General features: G+C 52.6%; 2 protein-coding genes across 4 annotated transcripts in view; one reads left to right on the top strand and one right to left on the bottom strand.

The window, feature by feature from the left end:
• The window catches only part of ZDHHC7 (zinc finger DHHC-type containing 7), a 31,631-nt gene extending 24,084 nt beyond the window's left edge, over positions 1–7,547 (bottom strand). Inside the window, exon 1 of the mRNA XM_003126823.6 lies at positions 7,300–7,547. The gene's annotated coding sequence lies outside the window, so the exon portion shown is untranslated. The remainder of the gene's footprint in view (positions 1–7,299) is intronic.
• The window catches only part of KIAA0513 (KIAA0513 ortholog), a 61,502-nt gene continuing 55,106 nt past the window's right edge, over positions 7,592–13,987 (top strand). The window contains exons 1-3 of one of the 3 annotated variants that reach the window (XM_021093717.1): positions 7,593–8,110; positions 9,811–10,084; positions 10,729–13,532. The gene's annotated coding sequence lies outside the window, so the exon portion shown is untranslated. Of the gene's footprint in view, positions 8,111–9,810; positions 10,085–10,728; positions 13,533–13,987 lie in introns of all 3 variants that reach the window. The other 2 variants (XM_021093718.1, XM_021093719.1) reach the window with 2 other exon arrangements.

Below are 13,987 nucleotides of genomic sequence, written 5' to 3'. Positions count from 1 at the left end.
CAGCGCCCAGTCAGTCTCTCCAGGTGGAGGTCCTCACAGGCTAAAGCCCCTGCAGTTCGAATAAAACCCAAAGGCCCCCTGTGGCCACACAGCACCCCCCTCCCCCGGCCTGGGGCCTCTGCCCTCGCCTGGACCCACATGCACCTGCCATGCCCGGCACCCCGCACCTCTGCCAGTACTTGCTGACTGAGAGAAGCCAGAGCAGGGAGGAGCAAGGGCGTCAAAGCGGGAGCCCTGGCCCGGGTGGGGTGCGGCAGTCCAGGGAGCCCCCATGGGGGTCGGGGGCAGTGTGGACGGGGAGGGGGAGAGGGGGAAAGCACAGGGCAGGGCTCCCCTGGGGAGTCTGGTTTCAGGAGGAGGCGGCAGAGGCAGTCCCACCCGACGGGCACACATCCACCAGAGCGCCCAGCTTTGTCCCTGGACTAGGGCTCCGGCCTGGCTCTGAGAGCAAACCGAACAGCTCTTTTAAAAAACCCCCAACCTAGTAGCCAAACCCTCAAGAATTCCAAATCCAGAGACAAAGAAACACCCAGAGATCCCAAGACCTTCAAGTCCCAGGGAGGAGCAGAGCCTGAACTGGGCTGGAGACTCCCAGCCTCTTCCCCTATCTTCCTGCCAGGCCCTCTTTGGTTATTAGCAAATGAACCTTTTATTTATTTTTCGTCTTTTTAGAGCCGCACCTGCAGCATATGGAGGTTCCCAGGCGAGGGGTCTAATAGGAGCTGTAACCAGTGGCCTACACCACAGCCACAGCAACGAGGGATCCGAGCCACGTCTACGACCCACACCACAGCTCACAGCAATGCCGGATCCTTAACCCACAGAGCGAGGCCAGGGATCGAACCTGCGTCCTCATGGATGCTGGTCAGGTTCATTAACTGCTAAGCCATGACAGGAGCTCCGCACAGGAACTTTGTAATATCAGACTCGTCCAAACCTGCGACACTAGGCACATCTGACAGGCTCACGGTGAACTCGCCCTCTGATGCGCGTCAAGGGCGAGGTAAGATGCTGGAATGGGACAGGAAAGGCCGACTCCCCAACACCCGCCCGCTGGGTATACATCCCCCACTAACCTAAACATGAGGCGAGCGTCTGGCCATGAGGAGATGGAGCCTGGAGGTGAAGTAACTCGCCCAAGTTCATGGCCAGTAAAGGGTAGAGTCAGGACTGTTTTGACTCCAAAGCCCACGTTCTTCCAATACAACGCGGCGCCTCCCAGGGCACGAGGTTTCAGAAAATGCCTTTTGTAACAAACAAATGGAGTGTGGGAAATGGGAACCGCTAAGAATGCAAAACATTCTGACCAAGAAATCCTGTAAAAGCCTGTCTCAAGAGAACCTGGAAGCTCCCCTATCCTGATGCCCCCAGCTTACTCGGGGGCAGCAAACACATCATGCCCTTTCCAGAGTGAACCACACCACCAGCTTAGCACAGAGCTGGCCTCTCCGCCGGAATTAAGCACCCTTAGCATCCCGACCCGGCTCCCTTGGCTCCTTCCTGAGGCCCTGACATGCCCTCCTTGCAGCTCCGCCCTGCCGCGTCCCACCTTCCCCACCCAAGCTTAGGCGCCTCACCTCTGCAGAATCCTGACCAACAGAGACCCCAAACCCCGGGACCACGGCAGTCAAGGTGCCACTGAATCCGGCCGGCCTGCCCTCCAGGCTCATCCGCGTGGCGTTCACGCCTCTGTGCTGCTGCTCCCACTGCTTCCTCCCGTGGGAAGACTCTCCCTGGCAAAATTCTTCATCCACCATTTACCAAGCGCCTGCCTCACACAGGGTGCTGCAGGGAAGCCTAGGTGCTTCCACGACTGCGAAGGGGCCGTACCAAAACAAGACACTCTATGGCCCCCAAGAGTCTGGATTTTATGAGACCATTGATAAAATTCTACTGCAGATGTTTCAAGCATGGAATGAAGTTGTCGGCAAGACAAGGAGTTCCCGATATGCGGCAGCGGAAACGAACCCAACGAGGAACCATGAGGTTTTGGGTTCAGCTCCTGGCCTTGCTCAGTGGGTTAAGGATCTGGCGTTGCTGTGAGCTGTGGTGTAGGTCGCAGATGTGGCTCGGATCCCACTGTGCTGTGCTGTGGCTGTGGTGTAGACCAGCAGCTATAGGTCCAATTGGACCCCTAGCCTGGGAACCTCCATGTGCTGCAGGTGCGGCCCTAAAAAGCAAAAAAAAAAAAAAAAAAAAGGACTCAGCAAGCAAAAACAAGAACAGGTGTGTAGACAGAGGCAAAGAAATTAGTGAAAGAGAAGAAAATCAGAGGCAAGTGAGAGTCGACAACTACACGCCTGTCCCATGACCAGCAGGTCAACATACAGCCACACGTGGGCGCTGGGAAGGAGGCGTCCTCTCTTGCTCAAGGGGCAAGGGGAACAGTGCGGGGCACTCAGAGACCCCGCAGCCAGAAAGAGGCAAAGGTGAGAGAACTCTCCCAGCGGCCTCTGTCTGCTCCGGGATCTAGAAGGCAGTCCCTCGTCAATGGGAAAGCAAAAAAGCGTGTGTGCATCTCTGTGCACACAAGCATTTACACACACTGTGCACGCGCGCACACGGACATAACTTTAATTGGGGAAGAGCAGATACACGACATCATCAAGTCTCAAGCGTACGACAGGCACAGTCTGTAAAGGCTACATTCCATTTGGAGTTATTATAAGATGCCAGTAAGATGCCCCATGTTTCACAATCTATCCTTGAAGCTTGTTTATTTTACATAATAATTTGAACCTCTTAATCCCCGACCCGTCTTGCCCTTCTCTCCCTCCCTCTCTCCACTGTTAACCACTAGCTCGCTCCCCCTATTTGGGACACTACTCTATTTTCAGAGGGAAAAAAAAAATTGTTTTTGATTGTTTGCTTGTTTGTTTTTGCTTTTTTGGGCTGAACCCGGGGCATATGGAGGTTCCCAGGCTAGGGGTCGAATTGGAGCTGTAGCCACCAGCCTACACCACAGCCACAGCAACGCCAGATCCAAGCCACGTCCATGACCTACACCACAGCTCATGGCCACGCGGGATCCTCAACCCAGTGAGCAAGGCCAGGGATCGAACCCGCGTCCTCATGGATACTAGTCAGATTCGTTTCTGCTGAGCCACAGCAAGAACTCCAATTTTGGGGTCTTTTTTTTTTTTTTTTAAATGTCCGTACCTACAGCATATGGAAGGTCCCAGGCCAGGGACTGGATCTGAACCTGAGCTGTGACCTGTGCCACATGTATGGCAATGATGGATCCTTTAACCCACTGTAACCCACTGTGACAGGCCGAGGATCACACCCGCACCTCAGCAATGACTTGAGCCACTGCGGTCAGATTCCTAACCCACTGCACCACAGTGGGAACTCCTAAAAACGTTTATCTTTACAGAAGGTACCATGAATGAAGGATGCTGTATAATGAAGAATTTGACCTTGCTCAAGAGGAGGGCTCGGCTTTGTCCTGCGCTGACAGTGTGAGTGGGGCGGCCCCACCAGAAGGACCACCAGTGTGATTTAGGGGGAAGCTCTGGGCCACGGAGTGTCAGCTGACTGCAAACTGAGATCAACCATGTGGGAAGTCAATCAATCAATCAATCAATCCTGCCTGTGTAAGAGAAGCCCCAAAAGACTCCCAACACCTGGGCTCAGGTGAGCACCTCTGGCCACCAATGCCTGAGCCTCACGTCAATGCCAGGGAAGCACCGCATGTGGACTCCCGGGGAGGGGACCACAGAAGCCCCAGGTGGGTGTGTCCCTGAACTCTGTCCTTTGAGAGGCTTCACCTCGCTGACCTCGTTTATTTAAGATTTTTATTTTTCCCATTGTAGTTGATTTACCATGTTCTGTCAATTTCTGCTGTGCAGCAAATCCCTTAGCTGGTTTTCCCTGTAATAGATAAACCATAACTCTGAGCATAACAGATCTGAACAAGTTCTGCGAGGCCGTCCAGCTGGGAATCAAACCCAAGGGTGGCCTGGGAAGCCCCAAGCTTGCAGCTGGAATTAGAATCGAGGGTGGTCTGGGGGGGACTGTTCCCTCTCAACTTTGTGGGTGACCAGCTCTCTGCAGGTGGCCTAAACTTTTCTGGGGTGCTAGAGCTGAAAGGCCGCACACAAGTTGATAACTTGATCCTGGACACTGGCTCTGGAGACAAAAGGGAGCGAGAGTGAGTGTTTCAGACTCTACAGTTCATGCTCTGCTCTAGTGTTTGAATTTTTTTCATTTTAAACAAAACAAGCATGTATTACTTCTCTTTTTTTGGCCGCGCCCAAGGCAGATGGAAGTTTCCAGGCCAGGGATCAAATCCAAGCTGCAGATGAGGCAACGCCAGATCCTTAACCCAATGCTGGGCTGGCGACTGAACCCTGCACATCTGCAGCGACCTGAGTCGCCACAGAGACACCTGAGACACATGGGATCCTTAACCAGCTAGGCCAAGGTGGGGAACTCCACTTGGGTTACTTTTATAATTAAAATGCTACTTCTAAGAAACATACTATCAAAATGCTGTTTCAAGAAAACTGTCCTGTAGAGCTATTCTGCAGGGACTGGAGCAGGGAAGTTCTGGAATCATCAGGAAAACTACTACTCAATTCCGCCCAAGCACTGACTGCACAGGGGACTGACTTCGAGCCCCAGTTCCGCTAGTTAACAACGAGCCACCCAAGGCTGTTCTTACATAGAGCTCCCGTCAGTACTTTCCCTCCTGCGGAGAAGGTCAGCTTCCTCGTGTTAACATCTGTCCCTTCTGGAAGAGGCTGTCTTTCTCTTACAGTGCATGGATGAGCATGGCTGTAAAGGTCCAATCCACTCACTGTCATGGAGGCAGGCTCTGAGTCATCGGCAAGCAACGACACGCACGCATTTCTACCCACTTCCACAAGAGACGTGTGCCAAGGGCGCCAACTGTTGTTGCACGAACTCTTTAGGAAACGGCCTTCAGACACTCCCGTTCCCCTCCATCTCCTAACTCAAAGTCCACCTCCCGCCCTGACGCCTGACAGTTCACAATCCCAATAACCTGAATAAGCCTAACCCTCCTATTTTCCAGGATGTTCACGAAATGCAATTGAACACTTTTTTTTTTTTTTTCTTTTTAGGGCCACATCCGAGGCATCTGGAGGTTCCCAGGCTAGGGGTCTAAAGGGAGCTACAGCTGACGGTCTACACCACAGCCAGAGCAACTCGGGATCAGAGCTATGTCTGTGATGTAGACGGTCAGCTGAAGCTACGGTGTGGTGCCCGTCTGTGACCTACACCACAGCTCAAGGCAATGCTGGATCCCTGACCCACTGAGCGAGGCCAGGGGTCAAACCTGCATCCTCATGGATACTAGCCACATTTGCTTCCACTGAGCCAGGACCTGAACTCCCAACAACTGAACCCTTCTGCTCCATTCTGTTTCTCATATAACCCAAGAGACTTTCTCGTAATCAAGCATTCTGACTTCTTAACAAAGTGACTTTTTTGTTTTTTTTTTTAATGGTCCCACTCACAGCACATGGAAGTTCCCTGGCCAGGGACAGAATCCCAGCAGCAGCTGCGGCAACACTGGATCCTTTAACCCACGGCATGGGGCCAGGTATCAAACCTGCACCTGCACAGTGACCCAGGCCGCTGCAGTGTAATTCTTAACCCAGTGCGCCACAGCAGAAACTCCAAGGTGACTTTTTTTTTTTTTTTGGTCTTTTTAGGGCTGAACCACCACATATCGAAGTTCCTGGGCCAGGAGTTGAACTGGAGCTGTAGCTGCCAGCCTACACCACAGTAACAGCAACTTGGGATCTGAGCCAAGTCTGCAACCTATACCACTGCTCACGGCAACGCCAGATCCTTAACCCACTGAGCGAGGCCAGGGATTGAACCCTCGTCCTCACAGATACTAGTCGGGTTCTCTACTGATGAGCCACAATGGGAACTCCAAGGCAACTTTTTTTTTTTTTTTTTTTTTTTTTGGCTTTTTTTTAGGGCTGCATCCATGGCATACAGAACTTTCCAGGCTAGGGTTGAATCAGAGCTACAGGTGCTGGCCACAGCTGCAGCCACGCAGGATCCAAGCAGCATCTGTGACTTACACCACGGCTCTCAGCAATACCGGATCCTTAACTCACTACGCCAGGCCAGGGATCGAACCCACAACCTCATGGTTACTAGTCAGATTCATTTCTGCTGTGCCACAACGGGAATGCCCAAGGTAACTTTTTATAAATAAATAAACATTGAAAGATAACACTAAAAAGACTAAATCTGACTTTTCGTTCATTTTGTTTTGCCTTGGCAGTGACAACACCAGGTCCTTAGCCTGCTGCACCGCAAGGGAACTACTAAATTTGACTTTTTAAAAGGTGACTTGAGGTTTTAAAAAAAAAAAAAAAGTTGTAAAACTATCAGGAGAGTAAATTCATCATCTTTGTGAAGAGTCTAAGAAATATACATTGACCTAGATTTCTAGACCATCTGAATAACAGACAAAATCTATGCGCACTAAGTACAAACACCGAACAGACTGCAAACATTTAAAACTGTAGCACTGATTACACAATACTGTGCACAACCTGGTCCGTAAAAAAAGGCTACGAGACAGGTCATCAACAGTCCTTACACCGCCAAAAACCTGGTTACCCCTAAGCTAATCAAGTGTGTCCACCCAACAGTGAAAAGAGACTTAGTTCCAGCAGCAATGACTCCTCAGGAGATGAGCCTCGGCTGCAGCAGGGAAAGATGCAAACACTGCCCCCAAGGCTGCCCTAATTGTTCCTCGCAGACAACCATCCCCGCCCCCCGCCCCAAAGAATCACTGGCAGGGGAAGGGAGGATACCGAGGAAGGTGGGCAAAGCCTAACAGTTAAAACTTAAAAGGGAGAGACGAACAGGAGCATTCGAGAAGCCTCGGGCGACGTTCGAGAAAGCCCATTGTAATTCACGCTTGTAAACTGCTCCCCACAGTTCACAGAGGATTTATAGCCACGCTTTCTTAGGGCCCTAACAGCAAGCCCGTTATTAGTTATTAAACGGAGAAAAGCGTGGCGCGAAGAGCTGAGTGTCACGCCCAAGGTCAGGAAAAAGGTTGGGGCTGCAATTCGAGCGCTACCCCAAGAGATGCACTAAGCAGTGACAAGGAAACGCCTGGAAGAGAAGTCAGGCGCTGGCACAGAGGTGCCCCCGAGGAGCTCGGGAAGGGTGCAGGTGCGGGGCGGGGTGGAGGAGAGGGAGCAGGGGGCCCGGGGCTGGCGGACCTGGGCCTGGAGAGGCCGGGAGACCCGGGCGCCAGCAGCCGGCCCGGCCCCGCCCGGCCCAGCCCGCCGCACTCACCCGAGGCCCGGGCGGGGTCGCCCGGCGCTGCGGGGTCGCCCGGCGCTGCGGCTCCTCCCGGCCTGCGGCGGCGGCGGCGGCGACTGCAGCGGCCGAGGCAGGGACGCATCATGCGGCCGCGCTCATGGCCGGGCCGCGGGGGGCCCCAGGGCTCGGCTCGGTCCCGCCGGGCCGGTCGGAGGAAGGCGGCTGCTGAGCGGACACGAGAGCCGGAGCCCAGCCTGGGGAGCAGGGCGGCACGACCCCCGGAAGTGAACCCGGCGAGGTCGGCGGCGCCGCGCTTGCGCAGTTCCGGCCGCGCCGTGCCCGCGGAGCGGGGTGCTCGAGGCGGTTTCCGGGGACTGGGCGGCCTGGATCCCTCTGGGACCGAAGGTCTTAAAGACTGACAGTTTCCAGAGAAAGGCGGCTCTTAGTCGCAAGCTCCCGTCGCGAAAGTAAAGGGATCCATGCAAACCGAGGCCCGGAAGAGACAGCCTGGCGGCTACGGGCTGCCGCGAGGTCCAAGCCCCGTGGTTAGGCGTTCCTGCTCCGGGCGCAATTCTCGCCCGGCGGTCCGGAGCCCGCGGCGGCGTCCCTGAGCCAGCTTTCGGTGTGGCCTGTGCGGTGTGCGGGGATGAGAGCTCGGAACGGGGGTTGATGGAGGAGCGGGAGTGACAGTGAAACGACCGAGCCAGAAAGCACGTGGGGAGAGGGGACAGCGCCATTGGAGGCCTGATTTCTGGTCCGCTGAACCGGTGGTTTCTCCCTGAGGGACCTGGAAACCAGCATCCCAGCGACGCCTTGCAGATGCTGAGTCCTAAGGTTTTCGAAGGTGAAAACGTGGTTGGTTTGGGGGGCGGGGGCATGTTTCCTGTAATATTTGGAACAATTTCCGCAGGGCTGGGAAGTAGGCGCTCAGTTAGCGTTCGTTGTTAAACAAGTGCTGGCTGACTTGTTAGATTGATGAGAGCGGCAATTACAGCAGGGGGAACCCATCAGCCTCTCACTGTGGGCGAGCCATCTTCTCACTAGTTACCGTCCTTGCTCCCAGAAATGCTAATCCAGCTAAACTTTGGAAGTAAAGGGTGCATTCATCATCAAAACTCCAACTTTAAAAGGATAAAATTTTGTTACTGTATTTCGTATTCAAAATGGTACTTGGCATTCAGTCGTCTCTTGTTGAGCCCCCATCTCCTGATATATTTCTTTCCACAAGGAAGAAAAGAGGTAGGCCTCCCATTCGTGGTCAGTCCTTTTTATATGGATTGCAAGAAAAGACAACATCAAGACTGCAAGTGGCTGCTGTGCTTAAGATGCTCTTGCTGTGAGCAACGTTAAGAGTATCTTAAAAAAAAAGTTTAACGAGGAGCTCCTGTTGTGGCTCAGCAAGTTAAAGACCCCACATTGTTTCTATGAGGATGCAGGCTCCATCCCTGGCCTGACTCAGTGGGTTAAGGATCTGGCATTGTCCATGCTGTGGCTCGGGCTCAGTCCCTGTCCTGGGAACTTCTGCTTGCTGCAGACCTGGCCAAAAAAAAAAAAAAAAAAAAAAAAGGTTAAATTAACACTCTGTGACTCTCACACAAATATAAACACATGTTAAAGATTTAATTTAACTCATGAATTCTTCAGAAGCATATGGAAGATAATACAAGTGGTTTAAAGATGAATCCAAAAGGCAGGCAGATGTGTAGGGTGTCGAGAAGGCTACAGTGAACTCCTGAAATGAACTCCGGGGGCAAAACTGGCTTCTTCTGCAGTGGGGACTCAAATGAACTTGCACTAGATGAGATTCGTTTATACGTCTGGTATTGGTGGGCAAGAAACTGGTCCCACACCAGGGTCAGAGCGAAAGGCTTGTGATCAGATTCGCACAAGACAATACTGAGACAGACCGGTGCTGAGGCTGGGATAGCACAAGCTCCGTTCAGTGGCCAAAGAAGGGAGAAACTGGAACTTAGTTCACAATCAGCTTCTTCTTTTTTGGTCTCTTTACCTTTTCTAGGGCCGCTCCCGAGGCATATGGAGGTTCCCAGGCTAGGGGTCGAACCAGAGCTGTAGCTACCGGCCTACGCCAGAGCCACAGCAACACGGGATCCGAGCCGCATCTGCGAGCCACACCACAGCTCATGGCAACGCCAGATCCTTAACCCACTGAGCAAGGCCAGGGATCAAACCTGCGACCTCATGGTTCCTAATTGGATTGGTTAACCACTTAACCCCCACAATCAGCTTCTTGACGCAATTCAAATTACAGAGGAGGTGGAGGTGAAAAGTGGGGGACTGTTCATGACTTACTGGGGAACTGGCCCCGTTAGGACCTGGAACTGATGCAGCACTTCTTTTTAGTGGTTACATGGCTTTTCCGGGTTTTGTCACGGCCACCTTCACTTGTCATGGCGCTGGTGGGTGCTAATATAGTACACTGAGCTTATGCTGAGGCTCAAGGTTTACTGGAAGTCAAAACCTTCCACCATCTTGGGCCTAGTTGGCTCTAACCAATTCTTTTTTTTTTTTTTTTTATGTTTGCAGCCTCCTCCTGAAACTTAGATGAGAGTCATTGCTTCCCATTCAAGGGAGGGGCAGGGATATGATTCTGGGGCAACCGCCTTGGTAACAGAATCACTTGCATTGCTATCAATTCTCCAAAAGCTACAATATAAAGAGGTTGAAGCAAAGAAAAAAAAAAAAAATCCGGAGAACCGGATAACCCAAGGGCGTGCAAGACAATGCCTCTTTCTGCATTGAGGACACCCAATAATCTTGACTCATTGCAAAGTATTTCACACGAAAATGAAGAGTAGAGGTATCTGTGCCATATAATTCTCCTCTGTCTCCACACTCGTTTGTGCTATCTGCGTGCTTTAGTTACTAGCATAGTTTTGTTTATTATAACTTTAAATTTGCACCCTTGCTAAAGGAAATAGTACAATAAAATCATTCATTAAAATATTTAATGGGGAGTTCCCACTGTGGCACAGTGGGTTAAGGATCCAGCATTGCTTCATCTGTGGCCTAGGGTTGCAGCTGTGGCTCAGATTTGACCCCTGACCTGGGAGCTTCCCTATGCAGCAGATGCGGCTCCCCTCCCTCCCCGCCGAAAAAAACCAAAAAACCTCTTATCAAGGATTTTCATGTCTTTCTCAACAGAGTTGACGTGTGGTCTCTACAAGTCATTTCCCCTCTCCAAGCCTCAGCTTTTTTTTTAATCGCTAGAATACGAGATCACACTTGATTTCTAAGGTTTCTTCCTGTTTGAAGATTGGTTCAACACAATTTTTGCCTCCTTGATTTCACTAAGCCCCATGGAGCCAAAAGCCTCCTGACACTGGAGGCCCTTGCAAGGATGGGAGATATCCCATCTCCAGTGTTAATTCTGATTACCCAACAGGAGCTAGTTTCCAGCCAGCCATACATCCTAGGAAATGGTTTTTTTGTTTGTTTTTTTAGGGGGAGCTTCAGAGATCTCTTGCGGCACAGCAAATTAAGGGTCCAGCATTGTCGCTGTTGCGGCTCAGGTCTCTGCTATGGCGCAGCTTTGATCCCTGGGCTGGGACCTGTCCATGCCTCAGGTGCCGCCAAAATAAATAAATAAAGCGGAGCCTCCATTCAACCACGTGAAAAGATGCTCAGCGTCATTGAAAGTAAAAGGAATGAATGCAAATTTAAAGGACAGAGATCCCATGTTTCACCTAGTGGGTTGGCAAAGAAAAGTCTGGTGAATCTCTGGGTTGGCAAGGCAGACCAAGGTGGCGCCATTGCCATTTCAGCTCTCTGCCGAGCACGGCCGCAGTAGGAGCCCCAGAAATGTAAGTGGACGCACCCCGTGACCCAGCATCCCATTCAGGGATTCACCCCGCAGGTGGACTCGCCCACGTTCACAGCGGTGTTTGTGCTTGAGTATTTTTGTTGAAGCAGCCACATCGCCCTGTGTGTCATCAGTAGAGTCATAAAGTATGTGCTTCTTACAGAGGGAACCCTGTGGGCACGGTGGCCTTCAAGGGATATTAAGACTATTGTGTGAACTGTATTTGTGTAGAAAAGACGATTTGAGGGATACGGATGTTTCTGTGGACACAGGATATCCCTGGAAAACTATGCAAGGAATAGGTCTGTAACTTGACAGATGTTTCAACCACGTATCCATTTTTAAATACTTTACCACTAAAATTAAAGAGACAACCCAGTTGAACAATTTGCAGAACCCTTGAACAGCTATTTCACAAGGAAGAGCCAAAACATGAAAAAGTGCTGCTTTGCATTAGCCATCAGGGAAACGCCGACTTAAGCCGCAGTGAAATACTAGTTACACACCTACCAGAATGGCCCGTGTGAGACGACACCCCGCGTGGCAGGTGTAGGAAGTAAGCAGGACTGGCACCCACCTCACCGCTGGGGGCGGGAGGGTGATGGTTAAGCCACCTGGACAACCACTAGGAGTGTCTGCTGAAGATGGACCAAAAGACCTGTGCTAGAATGTTCCCACAGGACACGGTACAGCCTTGTTCCTGGACATCCAGCTTGTTTCCAGCGTGGGGCTAGAATGAACGGATAGTGGCATACCTTTGCCACGAAATACGAAGGAACACCGCATCCTGAAAAATCTCTCCCAAAGACTACACCCTATACGATTTCATTTTATTTTTTGGCTTTTTAGGGCCGCACCCACAGTCTATGGAGGTTCCCAGGCTAGGGGTCGAATCGGAGCTGTAGCCACAGCCACAGCCACAGCCACGCCAGATCCAAGCCGTGTCTGTGACCTACACCACAGCTCACGGCAATGCCAGATCCTTAACCCACTGAGCGAGGCCAGGGATCGAACCCGAAATCTTAGGGTTCCTAGTTGGATTGGTTTCCACTGCGCCACACGGGGACTCCAATATAAGATTTTATTAATAAAAAGCTCCAAATCAAGCACAATTGATCTTCAGGATGGGAAGAAAGGGCAGGACAGTGGGTACCGCGGAGTGGGATGGTAGCATCCTAGTAATACCCTTTTTCTTGCTCTGGGTGCTGGTTGTATGGGTGTTCTCTTGGTAAGAACGCATCCCCAACCTTGTTCCTGTATGATTTGCGGAGGAGAGACTTCCAAGGGTTGTACAGTAGAAAATCAGAAATTTCTTCAGAAGGGAGTTTGGCTGGTTTCTTATTTTTTTCCATCGAGTTTGTGGCGCTGAGCACATCAGCGGGATCAGGGGAGCCAGGAGGCTGAGACTCCACAGCCCCCGGTGTCTGACAAGGCACACGAAGTCTAACCCCCCCACGTGGTGTGATGCATTCCCGATTGCTCTTCCCTGCGCCCCCTCTGTCCTGCTGTGGGCTGAGCCTGCTGGGCCTGTGCCCGGCGGGGGAGGTGTGTGGCTGGCAGATACAATGCAACCCAAACTGAGCGCCCAGCCCAGGGCTCTGTGCCCCTTGGATAGCCAGCTTCTCGGGGCGCACCTTCCTGGCGCCCTATCTGAAATTCCACCCACTGCCATTCCTGCAACGTGTCACGTCCCTCTCCTGCTTTGCCCCTTGTCACAAGTCACTAGCAGCCCCTGTCTTTCTCTTATTTCTCCCCCCCCCCACACCCCGCCATGCCACTCGAGCCTCAGGAAAGGCAGGAATCTGGGGGCCTCGCTCACTGCCAGGACATAGGCACTCCGTGGCTGCGCATCCAACAGATGAACAAGCTACGGTTGGCCCTTTTCTCAGATGAAACGGGCCCGAGAGCCTTAAGTGCTGTGCTCAAGGTCCCGCCCTAGCAGGGGAGCCTCGCTGCCTCATAGACACACTTTGCCCTCAGGTCCCCGTGAAACGGGCACCATCCCTTAGTGTGGCTGAGAAGTCAGGCTCCGCGTTGAGTGACCTCCCCAGCGAGGCAGAGCGCAGCTCTCCTGTCTGGCTCTCCTGCTCTGGATACCGTAACATTGTCACCCTCTGAGGAGCCAGAGGCGTCCCTCACACCCCAGTCCACTACACCAGGTCCCCAGGGCTCAGGTGCCACGTGAGTGCTCTGCTTGCTGCTGCTGCTGCTGCTGCACCATGCTTCCTGGCAGCAAGTCCCTGCCCCTCTGTGCTCTGGCTCCAAAAACCCAGCCCTTGTCTTTCTTCCACCCCAGCCTCCAGATCCTTAGCTTAGACCTATAGTGGTTCACTCAACAAGTATTTAATGATGGCCTCTCGCCTTGGCACCCCCTTAGGTGCTGCTGACCCAACAAAGCAAAACCAAAGTCCCCGCCTGTCAGGGAGCGCAGAGACTCATCAAACAGGTAAATAAGAATACAGTCAACTTACAAGGACGACTGCTGTGCTCCCGTCGAGGAAAAGACGTAAACAGGGAGCCAGGGCACCTGGGCATCGACCTGGCCTGGGGTCGCAGGGGAGGGCTTCCTCTACGACGTGATTTTGGGAAGGACACGTGGGTATTTGATGAGGAAAGGAAAGGCGGGCGGGAGTGGAGGAAGAGCTCGAAGCAGAGCTGGGTGTGGCGGCGCTGGCAGGAGAGCAGCAGGGACTGGTGGAGTTTCTGCGAGGAGCCCTGTGCAGAGAGCACGGCGCGGGGATGCGGCTTGGGACCTGGCTGCGGAGCTCGGGAGGGGCCGGTTCTTAACAGCCAAGGAGGAATTCTGGCCAAATCTGAGGGCCGTGGCGGCCACTGGAGGGTTTGATCACATTTGTGGTTTGTAAAGGTCACTCCGGCTGCTCATTGGCAAAGAGACCGGCA

This window comes from Sus scrofa, chromosome 6 (assembly GCF_000003025.6).
Source record: "Sus scrofa isolate TJ Tabasco breed Duroc chromosome 6, Sscrofa11.1, whole genome shotgun sequence".
NCBI classification, from domain to species: domain Eukaryota; kingdom Metazoa; phylum Chordata; class Mammalia; order Artiodactyla; family Suidae; genus Sus; species Sus scrofa.
The sequence above is the reverse complement of the archived record's forward strand: the minus strand, read 5'-3'. Positions and strand labels throughout refer to the sequence as shown.